Source organism: Anabrus simplex, chromosome 3 (genome assembly GCF_040414725.1).
Source record: "Anabrus simplex isolate iqAnaSimp1 chromosome 3, ASM4041472v1, whole genome shotgun sequence".
NCBI classification, from domain to species: domain Eukaryota; kingdom Metazoa; phylum Arthropoda; class Insecta; order Orthoptera; family Tettigoniidae; genus Anabrus; species Anabrus simplex.
The window spans coordinates 285,858,234-285,873,728 of record NC_090267.1 but is presented as its reverse complement, the minus strand read 5'-3'; positions in this window follow the sequence as shown (position 1 = coordinate 285,873,728).

The window sequence follows — 15,495 nt, the reverse complement described above, 5'->3', positions numbered from 1 at the left end:
TTCAACTTTTGTACCACTAACTCCACCTCCAGCATTGTTATATCATCCTCTGTTATTGAGTCCTCAGACTGTATTGCTTCTATCTCCCATGTGCAGTTGTTCACATTCAGTAGCATATCAAAATACTCCTTCCATCTTCTCTTTATATCTCCTGGGTGTGTTAACAATTCCCCTTCTTCCTTTCTCACTAGCTTTGTGATAATTCTTTCTGCCCTCTTACAAGTCCATACAGTACTACTGCCACTCATCCACTTACATTTTTTATGTAAATTTTCCCCAACTTTTCTTCTCCTACTACCTTCTTACATCTCTGTTTGCTGTTGAGATACTTCCTTTTGTTTCTTCTGTTTGATCTTGGTTCCATTCTCGTCAGGTTGTCTTCTTTTCTTTCACCACTTTTTTCACTTCCTCATTCCACCACGGTGTCTCCTTTTCTTTCACTCTTGTAGATGTACTGCCACAAGCACTCTGCTGCACTAACAAATGCCTTAGGGGCAAAAGATCCACATGGGTCGATGCCCCGAACAAATAACATTTAAAAAAAAGCCTTTTTAAAATTGGCCCACTCCTCTTCTACATTTTCCACTTCAGTAACTGGGATTTGTTGCTTCAATCTCTCCTGAAAATCTTCCTGTACATTTTTGTCTTTCAATTTCCATACTTTTATTTTACACTCTCTTATCTCTTGTAGTTTTTCCATTTTTCCCAACCGTAATTTTGCCATCACAACTCTATGGTCCCCATCAAATGCTTCTCCTGGTAAAGCTGTCACATCCATCAACTTCCTGCGATTTGTTCTTTCCACCAAAAAATAGTCACTTACTGATTTTGTTCTTCTGTTTCTTCTTCTCATAATTTTCCTGGTGTTTTTCTTTCAAAACCATGTATTCCCCACTATTAGTCCATTCCTTTCACAGAAGTCCACTAGTTCCTCTCCTTCACTATTCTTTTCCCGTATCCATATGGTCCAACGACTTCTTCCTTTCCTTGTCTCTCATTTCCGACCTGTGCAATCAGATCTCCCATAATAACCACTTCCACACCTGAAATTTCTCTTTCTGCTTTCTCCAAGAATCCTTCAATATCTTAATCCTTCAATATCTTCTTTCCTGTTTCCTGTCTGTGGTGCATACACTTGTATGAAGTCCATCACTTCCTGTTTCCTGTCTGTGGTGCATACACTTGTATGAAGTCCATCACTTCATTCTTCAACTTCAGTCTAATCTTCATTATTCTGTCACACATTTTACCAGTTCAACATACTCCTCCAATTGCTTTGAAATGATTAGTCCCACTTCATTCATTGCCTCTTGGCCACCACTCCAGTATAATGTGTATCCTTTCCTCAATTTCTTTGTTCAGTTACCTTTCCATTTCACTTCACTAGATGTTGATTCCCATAGGAAATCTAAAATATTTGTCCTGAATGAGTAAATTTATTATTGTTATTTCACTGGATAATTTTTTTGATATAAGTTTCCAGTACAAAAGAAGATATCAAAAGGATATCCACGGCCATACTCTTGTTGTAGGATTAACTCAGTTTGTTTGTTGAGATTTATAAGTCACTGCTAAGGGAATAATGGTCTCTAAATTAATTCTGGTGTAATTCAGACGTCAGATAACAGATGTAACATTCTTTTTGCATCATGCAATCTTTGACTTTTGTTGTTGTTGTTGTGGTGGTGCTGGTGGTGGGGGCATGAAATAATTATCATTCCCAAAAGAGAGGAAAATGGTAAAATGATTTTGATACCAAACAGCAAGACATCTCTGTATAGGTATATAGTAGAGAAACATCACATAAGTTTAGATATTTTGATTCATCTTGTTCTTACCCTCATCTCTAAAAAGATGCATTTTCTTTCCTTTCATTCATTATCATGAATGGTGTATGATTATTGATTTGTGCCATATATCTGCAATATAAAGACATTTGAAAAGTAGTCTGTAAGTCAAAACTATGTGTAGTGTAGTTAGAATAATGAGAATTCTTTTGCATTCAAAGACAGTAACATTACAGGCTTAGCTCATGATACTTTGAGTAAGTAGTGGAAAGGAACAAATAATTGCAAATCAAGTCATATACTGTATAGAAAGATAGGTACATCGAAAGGAACACATAATAAGGAAAACACAGTGAGGAAAGAGGGAGAAACTGAAAGGGGAAAAAAAAGGACAAGGAATCTTCTCTCCTTATCAGTCTCAGTTCTTCTGCATCCATTTCTTCACAGCCCCTGATGAGCTTGTGACAAGAAATGGACATAGAAGAAATGGAATTGACAAGGAAAGAGCCAGTCTTAAGTTGGCATTGTGTAAAGATGGGGAGATTGTCATTCTTGTGTGTTTTCTTTTCTTATTCCTCCCTCTTCTCACATTGACCTTTTTACTGTGTTTTTCCTGTTATGTATTTCTTTTGATATTTGTATCTTTCTACATAGATGACTTGATTTGCACCTGTTAGTTCCTCTCCATTACTTACTGCATATTGACCTTCTGGGTTCTTTATCTCCTTTTGTGTTCCTGGTCTTTTACCATCTGCATTCATCATCTTTCTGTCTCTTCCCTTTTCCTGTGTTTATCTCGCTTTCTTAATATGTGACGTATCCCACATCATAACCAAAGTTCTGTCAAGATGGCCTCTCGGTGTGTGTTAAAGCGTCCCATCTAATGAATCCAGAAAGCAGAAACAAGCTTATCGTGGGCTGAGAAGAAATGGATGTAGAAGAACCAGGGTTGGTGAAGAGAGAGGCAATCTATTTGAAGACTGCAGTGCAGGAAGATGTGGAAATTGTCTTTATGGTCTCTTTCTATTTCCCCCTCTTCCCACACTGACCTGCCACTGTGTTTTTCCTATTAGGTGTTCCTTTCTAGTTTTCTCTATATGTCATGATAATTTTAGATATCCTTTATCTGTACTTACTTGGCATGATTGAGATTAGTCCCTGGCCATGTCATTAGATGCACCATGAATTTTTGCATAATACAACTTAAGGAGCAAAAGAGGCTACTAATTTTACTTTCATATGCTTATATTTCTTTGAGCATTAATTGAGGCTATCAGCGCAATAGTGACCTGACTCTCAGTACTCTGGTTTGTGGGAATGGCAACTGAAACTGGTGTGCAAGGTAGTGTTTGCGGCACATAGACAGGATTGTTCTATAAACAATGTGATGTGGTTTTTGCTGCTCGGACGTATGTATAGTTAATATTAATAGTGGATTGTTGGTTGTTTTGGTGTGGGTTAGGCCACTGTTGGCCATAATACACGAAGAATGAGGAATAGACCGTTACTGCAATAAAACTTTATTCAAATACTTGACAACATACACATATGGTAATAATCTTCATCATCAGCACTGTCATTTACAGGAATGGTGTCTGCAAACTGCAGTGCAGATGTATTCAAGTTATGATAATAGACATGGTAAACAGGGGGGTACGAATTGCAGCATGGTCATTAAATCTTTTTTCAACTCGCTAATAGTGTCCATTGGGGTATAGTAAGTCCAGAGTCTCAATTACTTTCAACTCATATTCAGAAAACGGAACATCTGGTTCAGTGGAATACTTATAGTGCATTATATGGGGACATGAAGATTTATAGAAAAGACACTGCACATTCAGCCATTGAACCCTGGAATTTTGTGTAGACACTTTTGGGTTATTTATGTTTTACTCTAAATGTAACATGGATGTGAAGTTATTCCTTGTTATTGGTACGGCAGTGAACATGTTCCTTTTTCATGCAGTGATAATGATATTCATCCAGTCAGAGGATCTGTATATGTAAGGGTGACATTTCTTATTTTTTTGCGATGATACTAAGTCATGGTCACATGCCAGGTATGAATGTCCATTGTCTAAGAATTTATGGTGGATAGCTTCCCATGTGAAATATGGATGAAGAACCAGGAATTGACACAATAAGGCCATTTTGATATGATTTTGCCTGCCACATTGATCTAAGTACATAATGAGTCTCTTTGTTTTGATATTTTTTATGTAATGTAGAAGGCATGATCCAATCTCTTGCAGTCCTTAGGATGCTTCGCATTCACTCTATACATAAATGGTTGCTTTGTTAGTACATAAGTCATGTACTGTGGTGAAAAATACCTATCATAAGTACTAATGTCAGTAAAGTCTTCATCAAATCAAATGCAATAACAGTTGTACTGCTGTCTGGAAGTGTCCCCTCTTTTGAATCCCAATGTATTCCCATCCACACACTCTTGGCCTTGTGTTGATGTTTCTTTCACATCCCCATTTAGCCTTCTCTTCCATGATGTTGGCTTCATCAAGTTTGATTTTAGAGAAGTGACATTTTTTGCAGGAATCACTTATAAGTGAAATTACAGATTATTTCGTGTATTAAAAATATGACCAAAAATTTAGTAAAATACCGGATCACTATACTTGACTTAATAAAAATTATCTTTCTCAGATTAAGGTCTGGTGAAAAATACTTCCAATCCACACTGTTATTAATTAGTGCATAATGGCTCTGATATGCGGGAAAATGTTTTTATGAAGTCCTCTACTTCAACTGTCTTTTTTTTTTAGCAGGGCATGTTCTTCTTTTACCCACAGATAGCATTTGTTGCTTAACTTTTTGCAAAAGAACGCTTGTAATCCTGCCGTCTGGTATTTACAAAATATTCTTAAAGAACATTTTACGCCACTTAACTCTCTCTTCATTATGAAAATGGTATGTTTGTGTTGTTCCTTGTCGTGACTCAGCTGTAATAAGAGCACATGGGGGTGCCTTAGGAACGACCTTCATCATACCAAAAGTATATGCCAATTGCAGGTCAAAACTACATAATGCGTAGAAAGAGTTAAATAGATGTTGCTGGTGTTCAAGTGAAAAGTGTTAAAAACATTCATTCTTACATGGGCATGCTCCGAGGGCGGGACATTTCTTTGGAACTACATTTTCTTTAATGTTTATGTATTCTTCCCCCTTTGATTGCTTTCCTTTTCGTATGTTCATGCCCATAGTTTTTCATTCCGGACCCATTTTCTTCCTCTTTGAGGTTCATTTCCATTAGCAGTACTAAAATCTCTCTCTGATGCATCCGTGATTGATGGAGTCAGAGTGGTATCTTCACATGTACCAGCTAAATTGGGCTCTGATAACATGATACATAACTCCTCTGATGTATACTCATGCTGGTTGCACGGGCAAGGTGTACGTTCCACTTATGAGTCATTGGATTAGTTTTAGATGCAAATTTTTCTGAAATGCACATGTTTTAGACAGGTATTTATCTGCAAAAATTATCGTATCGCGTAGTGTTAATGAGCATTTAGTCCAAAAAGGGAATATAACATTATTCTCACCTTGCAATGCGCTTCTACGTTATCACCAGGACTAGTACACATTTCGTTCTGTAGTACACATACATTAACGTTCTGCGATGTGTCTACCACAATACTGTCAGCATCTACTGCCGTTCTCTCTTCCGCTGGCTGTCACGTGGTGTACGGTGCATGTACAATGTACCACCAGCCTACTCCCTATGGATAAGCAGAGCGATAGTGGCATTTGTGGTGTAGGCGAGTATTGCGCTCCATTTATTACGAACTGCACAGTGCATAAACATCTTATGCTGTCATGTTGTGCATGTTATCCAAATATGTTGATGGTCACTGTAGGATGTCAGGGTAGGATATAAAGAGATGCTGTGTGTGAATACCTCAATTTTTCCCAAAATGTGGGTTAGATCACTATTGTGTTGATAGCCTCAGTTAGTATTAATAAGTAATAAAAGCAAAGCAACATCATCTCCGTACAGGCCATGAAGGCCCTTGGAGTGGTGGAAGGTAAAGGCTTCCACTATTCGTAACCTCGGCACGTGATGGGGTAGAGTGGTTAGCTCTACGCCCGGCCGCCTTTGCCCCCAGGAATTAACCTGGTACTCATTTTTGCTGTAGGCTGAGTGAACCTCAGGGCCATATGCACCTCCGGAAGTGGAAATGTCGTTTCTGAATTTTACGACTTCCTGATGCGGATTCGAACCCACGTCCTTCCGGGCGAACCGAGTACGCCTTTACCGCCTCAGCCAGGCAGCCCCTATTAATAAGTAATAATGCACACAATTACAGTAATCATAATCATAAATTATTTTGTTGTTGTCAAACACACAATAATCAGAACAAGACAAAACCTTAATACTTGGTCAAACCACCTTTAGGTGCTATTAATGCTTTGATTTGCCTTGGCATACTGTTAATACATGTTTGTTCTGTCTCCTCCATCTGTGGGTGGTGATATCAGACTTTAATTATATTCTCACTGAGCTGAATTTTCATGGTGATCAATTCCTTTGCCTTCTCTCGCTTCGCAAGTTTCCAGATACTTTCAGTCAAGTTCTTGTCTGGTGAATTTCTTGACAAGGATGACAGAGAGACATTAAAGTGAGATTAAAGCCTTTTCTGACTTGTGTAACTACTTTGAACCAAGAACTCATTCCTTCCAACAACTGCCGCTGAAACCAGCTTGAGTACCTGTAATATTCTATCTTCAGTATCATAATCCTTGAGTTTAGATAACATATTTCCCATGAAGATAACTGAAAAATGTCTGTTTTTGATATAAAAAGACATTTTAAATGATTCACTAATCCTACTAAGATTTTGATTGAAAATTGCTGTTTCGTGAACACTTAAGCTACCTTCTAAATTTACTGAAATAAGATAGAAGGCCCATTTTTCAAATTTGGTGGAAATACTGAGTTATGAATGCAAGCTATATATTTGGTGAATGAACTGCTTTCTATTTTAATACAGTCATCCCACAACTATATTTAATCTCCTAATTCTTGATTCAGCTTCTCTCATTATACTACCAACATGTGTGAATAATTCTTAATTTGTTGAAATGATCCTTCTGTTACTCCAATTTCATATTTCTCATCTGGTATTTAGTATTCATAATTCTCTTATCAACCACCCTGACTGTTGCATTTGAAACACTGATTTCTTTATCATCATTGATCCACTTGTTTGAAGATATTTTATTACAAGATTGCTGTTCCAGCCAGATAGATTTCTTCTGACAGAATCTTACTCTGCCATTTATACATTTTATGATTGTTGTTTTAAGATGAAGTGAAACTGGATAGCATCCCCTCTTTATTCATCTTCTTCTTCCTGGCCTTTTTCCCAGTTTCTTGAGGTTGCAGCATGCACTTTTGAAGGTATCAGTAAAAAAAAAAAAAAAAAAAGGGGAAAGGATCATGAAGGGCATGAAAATGAAAGACTCCTCAGGTCTTACAAACCTAATTCCATCAACTTTCTAAGAGAACAAGAGTTTACCAAGGAAGGTCAGGTCAGATAGGAAAGATAAAAGTGAGGAGCTTGGTGCAAGTGCATTTGTGAATATAAATGCCAGGGTCAGCTTGAGGTCACCTCTTTTAGTTACTTCTTGTAACAGGTAAGGAATAGCATGGGTGTAGTGTATACCCCTACCCACACTGGGTTGCTGTTTAGTACAGATGTCTTCACAGGTTATGATAATAGACATGGTAAACAGGGGGGTACAAGTAAATTATTAACTATGAGATTATAGCCTTCTCTGATCTCTGTACCTACATCGAATCAACTCTCACTGCGTCCAACTTTAATTTACTGTACTTGTAATAACCTACCTTTAATACCATAATCCCTGCGTATAGCAAATATACTATACATCAATAGTCTTTATTAATTAATCCCTGCTCTGCCATTACATTTCACCATTTCTGGCCAAAATTCCATCTCCTTCAGCTGTTCCACTTCTGTTAAGATATAAAGCTTTAGTGATGTTTCCCTGAACTGTATTATTAATTAATAACAAGAAAGTGTATGTATATATGGATGGATGGACGGAAGGACGGACGGATGTATGTATGCATGTGTAAATGAATGTTACAACTGAAGAGCTCTGTTAAGAGATTAAATATATGGTTACATTTTTCCTTTCTCTTATATTATAAATAATTATTTACTATAGGTAAAATGGTAGAGTAAATTATATAGAAGGTGAGTCTGCTAAAATGTTCACTTCAAATAACTCATAAATCATTAAAGGATATTCAAAATATACTTTCACTTTCAGAAATGTTACTGTAGTCTGTGTCAAATGGGAAGCATTTTGGCCTCAAGAGGGTACTCAAAATTTTCAAAGCAAATGGCTACTATCCCACCTTTTCAATCTGCTGTACTCTGCAGAAAGTTTCACTGTGTTAAATATCACTTGCGCTGGGCCAAAATATTTTTACATAAAAGCAGTTGCATAATTGAACTTGCAGTGTTTTTCCAGGGTATCGATATCTGCTGTAATAACGGTACTAATTTTGTATTTGTAAAAATGGAAATACATTGTTTCTTCCACCTAATATTTTTATTTTATTACGAATAAGTAAGTCTATGAAACCATCAAAATTCTGCGGCCTTTACAATAGTGACAGCCTACTGTCAATTGTTTCCTTTACCCTATAGTGATATTAAGTGTTTTAAAACATACATTGTCTTCACAGTGTATTTATGGGCTTAGGTGGGTATTAGAAAGGAGTGAAGGAACTCTCTATGTATCATGGGCCTTGGCCGCCTTGTTAGTGAATCATTTGAATAGGCCCTATTGCTGGCTAATGAAGTACATTTCAAGACATTGCATTTCGTCAAAAATTACCTGTCAGATTTTGAAAGTAATTGTATCACTGAAGTTACCATGCCTATATCTTTAATGCTTGATGTATAAAAGAGCATAGTTCCATTTTTTAAAACCACAAATTAAAGTACTGTTATCTCGATAGATATTGACACTCTGTGAAAATACTGTAAGTTCAATTTTGATGCTCTTGTTGAAAGTGGAACCAGATTTTCGATATCTTTAATATTGTGAGTTATTTTAGCATTTTAGCATACTCGTCTGGTATATATTTGTGTGTACTTCTTTATCATGTTAGAAGGCATTCACATCTCTATTTAAGCCTAGTAGATAGTCATAGATTTTATAATTTTGACTCTTTTTATTGAACTGATGACTGAATTGCCTTTTCATATGTTCTGTAAATTGCTGTTATGCACAATGAATCCGTGCAACGAATGCTTTCCTATCAGTGAAGCACAACTACTTTAGTGAATATGTATCATGTCATAAAACTAGATTTTAGTAAACTGAACAACGCAACTAGTTGTTAAGTAGTCTTTATTCATACTTTGTGAATGTGAGAACACTGCGTGTTTGTGGATTATTATTTTTGTGAATATTAATGGATAAAAATTAAATATGGATTGTAAGTTTAAATATATTATACTATTCTCAGTATAGGGCCTAATCAATGAAAGTGAATTATGCAATAATTTTAAATGACGTGTTTTGTTATGATTTTAATTTTATAAATACTTACATGTAAAGAACTATGTTAGCTAGTGTGTTTGAATGTTGTACAGAAATATTTATTTTTAATTATAATTTATTTAATATATATTATTTGTATTCATTTTTACACTCCATGTTATACAGGGTTTCCATAAAAGAACTCCGGGGTTTTGAGGCAAAATATTGTAATGAAGTAAAAATCTTATATTAATGTTTAATACATGGTTGGGAAGGTTACATTTTCAAGTTTTTTTAACAATTTAATAAAGTTTAATATGAGCCCCTTTAGTGGCACGGCACACATCGTAATGGTATTCCACCTCTTCCCATGTCCTGGCCAGCATGTCTGGGGGGACAGTTGCCACACAATTGATTATTCGTTCGCTGAGATGGCCAACATCACAAATTTTCTCCGCATACACAAGATTCTTGATATGCCCCCAGAAGAAAAAGTTCAACGGAGTCATATCAGGTCACCTTGGAGGCCACGGAATAGGTCCTTCCCTTCCAATCCATCTGTTGCTGAGTCGAACGTCAAGTGCCTCACGCACACACAAACTGAAGTGTGGCGGTGCCCCATCTTGTTGGAAGTAGACTAAACCCTTCCCCGCCTCAATGTCATCTAACTGAGGAAAAACATATTCCTCTAACATGTCGCAATAGACATCACCATTGATATTTCTTTCAACAAAAATGAAGGGACCTATTACTCTATCATGCATAAAACCACACCAAACATTCACTTTATGCGTGTCACGTTCATACTCTACAAACTCATGGGGCGACTCTGATCCCCAAATTCTGCAATTATGTCTGTTTACAGACCCGTTCAGATGAAAAGTTTCTTCATCACTAAAAATAACATTTTTTAAAAAATCGTTATTTTCATCGATTTTGTTTAGCATAGAAACAGAAAATTCAAATCTCTTAATCTTGTCTGTCGGTTTAATGTGGTGTAACAGTTGAAGTTTGTAAGCAGTTAAACAAAGTCTTTTATGAACTACCTTATGAACTGTTGATCTTGGTAACCCCAACTCCAGACTGCGTCTTGTCAATGATTTCTTAGGGCTTCGAAGGCATAAAGCTCAGATTCTGTCCACATTCTCTTGTGACACACGCGGTCTACCTGGCAACTTTTGTTTTAAAACACTTCCCGTTTGTTTGAAAGCACTTAACCATTGGCAAATGGTTTTATCCGTAGGCGGGTCAACACCATAATTACGTCGAAAATTTCTTTGTACCGTAACAACAGAATGAGTTTCTATTCGCCAAATAACACATTGAGCTTTTTTTTTTTTTTTTTTTTTTGCGGCGTCGCCATAGCGCAGCAATCCAGACAGCACTACTGACTGCCGCTACGTTGTTTCAAGGTCAACGCTCTGCAGCGCTGCCAACTGTTGATGAGCTACTCGTTTCAGAGAAATTAACTACATTTTGCTATCTTCTACAGTTATTAAGATATGAATTTTTAAAACCCCAAAGTTCTTTTATGGAAACCCTGTATATTCTACAGATGCCATTTTTTTAATGCAAATTTTTAATACAAGTCATTAAATATTTAGTGTCACCTTTGCTCTAATTTTGAGGTTTGATGTAAATAATGCATGCATTTATATGAGACAAATTGTATATTATCATTAAGTGAATGTTGGAAAAAAACAAAAAACAAAAAATAAGGAAAATTTGCAATAATTTAAAAATTACATGAAAAAAAAATCAGTGCGTAGTGTGCCATATGTTGTTATCGGTTTACATCTGTGGACATTGTAAGTTATATGCTATAATGGAATTTCCCTGGTTTTATCAGGGATGGTGTTATAAGAAAACAGTGGGATGAATGAATTTTACAAGCATATCATATCAAAAATATTAGTGATAAATGAACCATAATTATGGTTCTGTGGAATATGGTTGAAGTACATTGAATTGATGCTTGCATTGTATGAAAACTAGTTTACTTTTTTGTACAAATATCTGCTACTTAATATGTGTATATGCTATTTTTGTGTTTAATAATTTTTTACAGAAGTGATTCCTTCAAAAGTTTCTTCCATCCTTTATAAAGTTTAACTTCATTAGGGATGAAATATTGTTTTTAAAAAAAGGCTTAGGTTACTACTGTTGTAAATTCAGATGAGTACCAGTATGTTTAAACTTCTGATCAAAGAAAATATGCAGTGAGGTAGTGGATTTTAAAACACTCCATTTTCTCAAAATTAAATAAACTATTATAAAATAAACATTAGGAATCAGTGATACATCATGTATCTGTGGTAACAGTTGGAAAAATAAGTATATACCTACTGTTGCTCATTCCTAGTTGTTTAAGATAAGAGAAAGCTATTAATAAGACCAGTTCAAAGTGGTTGTAAGAGAAAACTTTATTTTGGTTAGATCTGTAATAGTTATACTGTATGTAACATTATTCTGATTTATACTAATTATGGAAGTATAGAACCACCCAGTGTAAAACAATATATATGTTGGTTGTCAGTATTTTGTGAACCATGTGGGAATTGAAATAGAAAACAATAACGTCTTCAACTAGTGCTGTGGCAATCACTACATAATACTAAGCTACTGATATAATAATAAGTACATTTTATTCAATGGACACAACAGCATGAATGAGTAAGGAGCAGGGAGCAGTACAAAAAGGAAATGATGACGACCCGAAAAAATGTTTATCCTGCCTCCCAGCTAATTGAAAGTCAAGGTTCTATGTGTTTGAGCATCACTACTGTATATACTGTAGTGTATATGCCTAAATAGGTTAGGGACAATATTGAAGATATTAAAAAACTTTTATTGAAAATACTACCTTCACTTCCTGAGTATTATCATAGTGACATTGGAAGCATTAAGGCCCAGGCTCATGATAATGAAGAATTAGAAACATTTTGTTGTAGAGGAAGCCATTTTTTTTTTTTTCAGTTAAGACTCAGTTAATTTATAAACTGTTAGATTCTTCAATCTGTCAAACTAATTTATGGATGAATAAAATTTAGAAAATACGTGAAAAGGAAAGAACTTAATTATGTTAATTCTATTTTAATTAAGTTTTTTTTCTTTTTCAGGTATACCGGTAATCTGTTGTTATATAGGTATTTTCTAAATGTTATTTATTCATAAATTAGTTTTGACAGACTGAAGAACCTAACAGTTATAAATTAGAAACAAAAAATCAAAGAAAGTAAGACTGGACAAACATTCTAGGGAGATCCTGACAGATGAGTGAATTAGTTGATTAGCTGGCTGATTGACCAATAAATTGATTTGATTAATTACTGTTTCAGGTGAAAAGATTTAACATCTGAGTTTGAAGTATTCAGAGCTCTTTTTTTTTAAAAGATCTGTTTCTAAACATAGACATATAAAGCAAAAAATAGAAAGGACAGGAGGAACAAAGAGAGAAAATTGTCTGTTTTTTTTTTTTTCTTTTTACCTTGTACAGACACATTTGCAGACAGGAAGTTTGTCTCTCCTTTTTCTTTCTGCCTCTACCCTTCTAGACTGTACTTGAAATTATTATTCTCCTTCACCTTAGCTTCCTGTCATCTGATGTGAGTTTATATGTATTGCAAATCCTGTTCTATTTCACAAACACGCTTCTTTTTATGAATTCATCAATCAAGTTCCTTCACTGTTCATTTTCTTTCTAAATAAATCAGTCACAAAGATATTTTTTCAAATTTATCAGTTTAGTTTATTTCTGCTAATGATGCTTTTTTGTTTGTGTTTTGCTTGAAACCACAGAATGGCCTTCTGATCAAACAGAATAGATACAGGTAATCCGAAGGCAAAGACGGGGTAGGTTAACATTAGAAGTGAAGGTGAAAAGGGCAATTCTAGCTAATGTCCAGGATCAGGTGACCATAATACAGAAATAAAATCTTCTCCATCAATGAACGCTGTGCCATTTCTAACAGTACTATCCCTCATCTCCAGTACATCTCCAACTAAACAGATTAACTACCATAGTTGCAAATGTAAACAAAATAATAAGTCTCTGCATGCCCTCACATTCTTCTACTTGCTCTTAACAGGTGTTTAGCTCGCCAATAGTTTTACCTATCTCGGCTTCATCTGTACCATGACAGCTCAGAACTATATATTCTCACATCAGAAACATATACATACACATACAGTATAAGGCACAGTTCAGATATTATATTCTTTGTGACCAGAACTTGGCTACTTCCAGTGCATTTACTGTGGAGTAATGAAGGTCTCCCAAAAACCGTACAAGTAGTTAGTGGGACGTAAAGCAAATAACATTATTTCACAGTGCAACAGTGAAAGACTTTTTTCACAAAAGTAGGTGTACTCTATGTATTTCTGCCTCCTGAATTAAAAAATTACACTGAAAATATTGTATCACCCACAGTTTTGGCACAAAATGTATACCTTGCTAATAATGACATCACATATTGAAGTAGTTCGTATATATGGCACATGAAGAATGCTGAACTAGAATACAAGTTTAAACCAACAACCTATTGAAATATGCACACATTGAACAGATACATACAGAGAATGTGGTAGAAAATGTGCACTAACGTAATGCATTCCGTGCTTTCTTAGTTGTCATGGCGTGGCCCCTGCTTTTCCTCTTATGGGGCATTTCCGTGTACTCACGGTGAAGCATCCAGCTGTAGTCGCCCATCATCCGAACATCCCAAGTTCCCTGGTATTGTCGTTCCATGTCCTTGATGGAACCTTCTTTTACCCTGTTCCTCACTTACAGCACCCAGGTTTGGAGGAAAAAAGTCAAGGTGAGAATGTAAAAATGTAACTTCAAACTCATTGATCATTCCAGCATTTTCAACTTCGTCAGCATGTTCTCCACTATGTTGACATATTCTGGGCTACGATTGTTTCCTAGGAAGTTTTGAACCACACACTTAAAGGCAGTCCAGGCTTCTCGCTCCACGGCATTCATTGAATGAAGGAAATCTTCATCTATCATTACTTTCCGAATATCGGGACCATTGAACACGCCCTCCTTCAACTTAGCATCTGACAGGTTGGGGAACTTGTTATATAGATATTTGAAACAGTTGCCACACCTAGGTAATGCTTTGACAAACTGCTTCATTATGCCCATTTGAGGTGCAGAGGTGGCAAGAGTATTCTGTCTCTTTCCACTAGAGGGTCATACTTGATATTTTTGCCCCGTGGAACCAATTCCAACCTTCGGGGCCACTGCTTTTGCATATTATATTATATTATATTATATTATATTATATTATATTATATTATATTATATTATATTATACACCATATGAAGCTCAGAATATCAATCAGAGATAAGATTTGTTATGGCCAGCCGTGACCGTTGGTACAGACAATTCAGACGAACACGTGACAAAGATGACTTTGAGCAATAGAGGAAACTGAGAAACAAAGTTAAACAGCTAATTAGAAACAGTAAATGCCACTACTTTCAGCAGTTAGCGGGAAATAATAATTTAAACCAAACCTGGAAGAAGTTACAATCTTTGGGCATAGGCAAAGCCATAGAAGAGCACATTCCCACCATATCTCTGGATACCTTAAATGATTACTTTTCTCAGCCTAAAGTCGGACCAGTTCCATTACCGGCAAATCTCACAAACTCAGCATGCCGTTCCGAGCGCGACCAGTTCTCTTTCCACACCATTAGCGCAAATAATGTTAAATGTGCGCTGTACTCTATCACTTCTGATGCGACAGGTAATGACGGTATCTCGATAAAATTAATTAAAAACATCATCGGGGCTGTACTACCAATACTGACTCACACATTCAACTACTGCCTGACCAATGGAGCATTCCCGAACATTTGGAAAGACGCACTAATAAGGCTTATCCCGAAAAACAATACCTTGGATTCTCCATCAGATTACCGCCCTGAGTCCATCCTGCCACCCCTCGCAAAAGCACTCGAACGTCTGATTCATGCACAAATCACTTTATACCTGACCCAAAATTCCCTCCTTGACCCATTTCAATCCGGCTTTAAAAAGGACATAGTACCATGAGAGCGTTACTGCGAGTTACGGACGATATCAGACAAGCGATAGACCAACGATATGTGACTGTATCAACACTACTAGACCTAAGCAGCGCCTTTGACACAGCC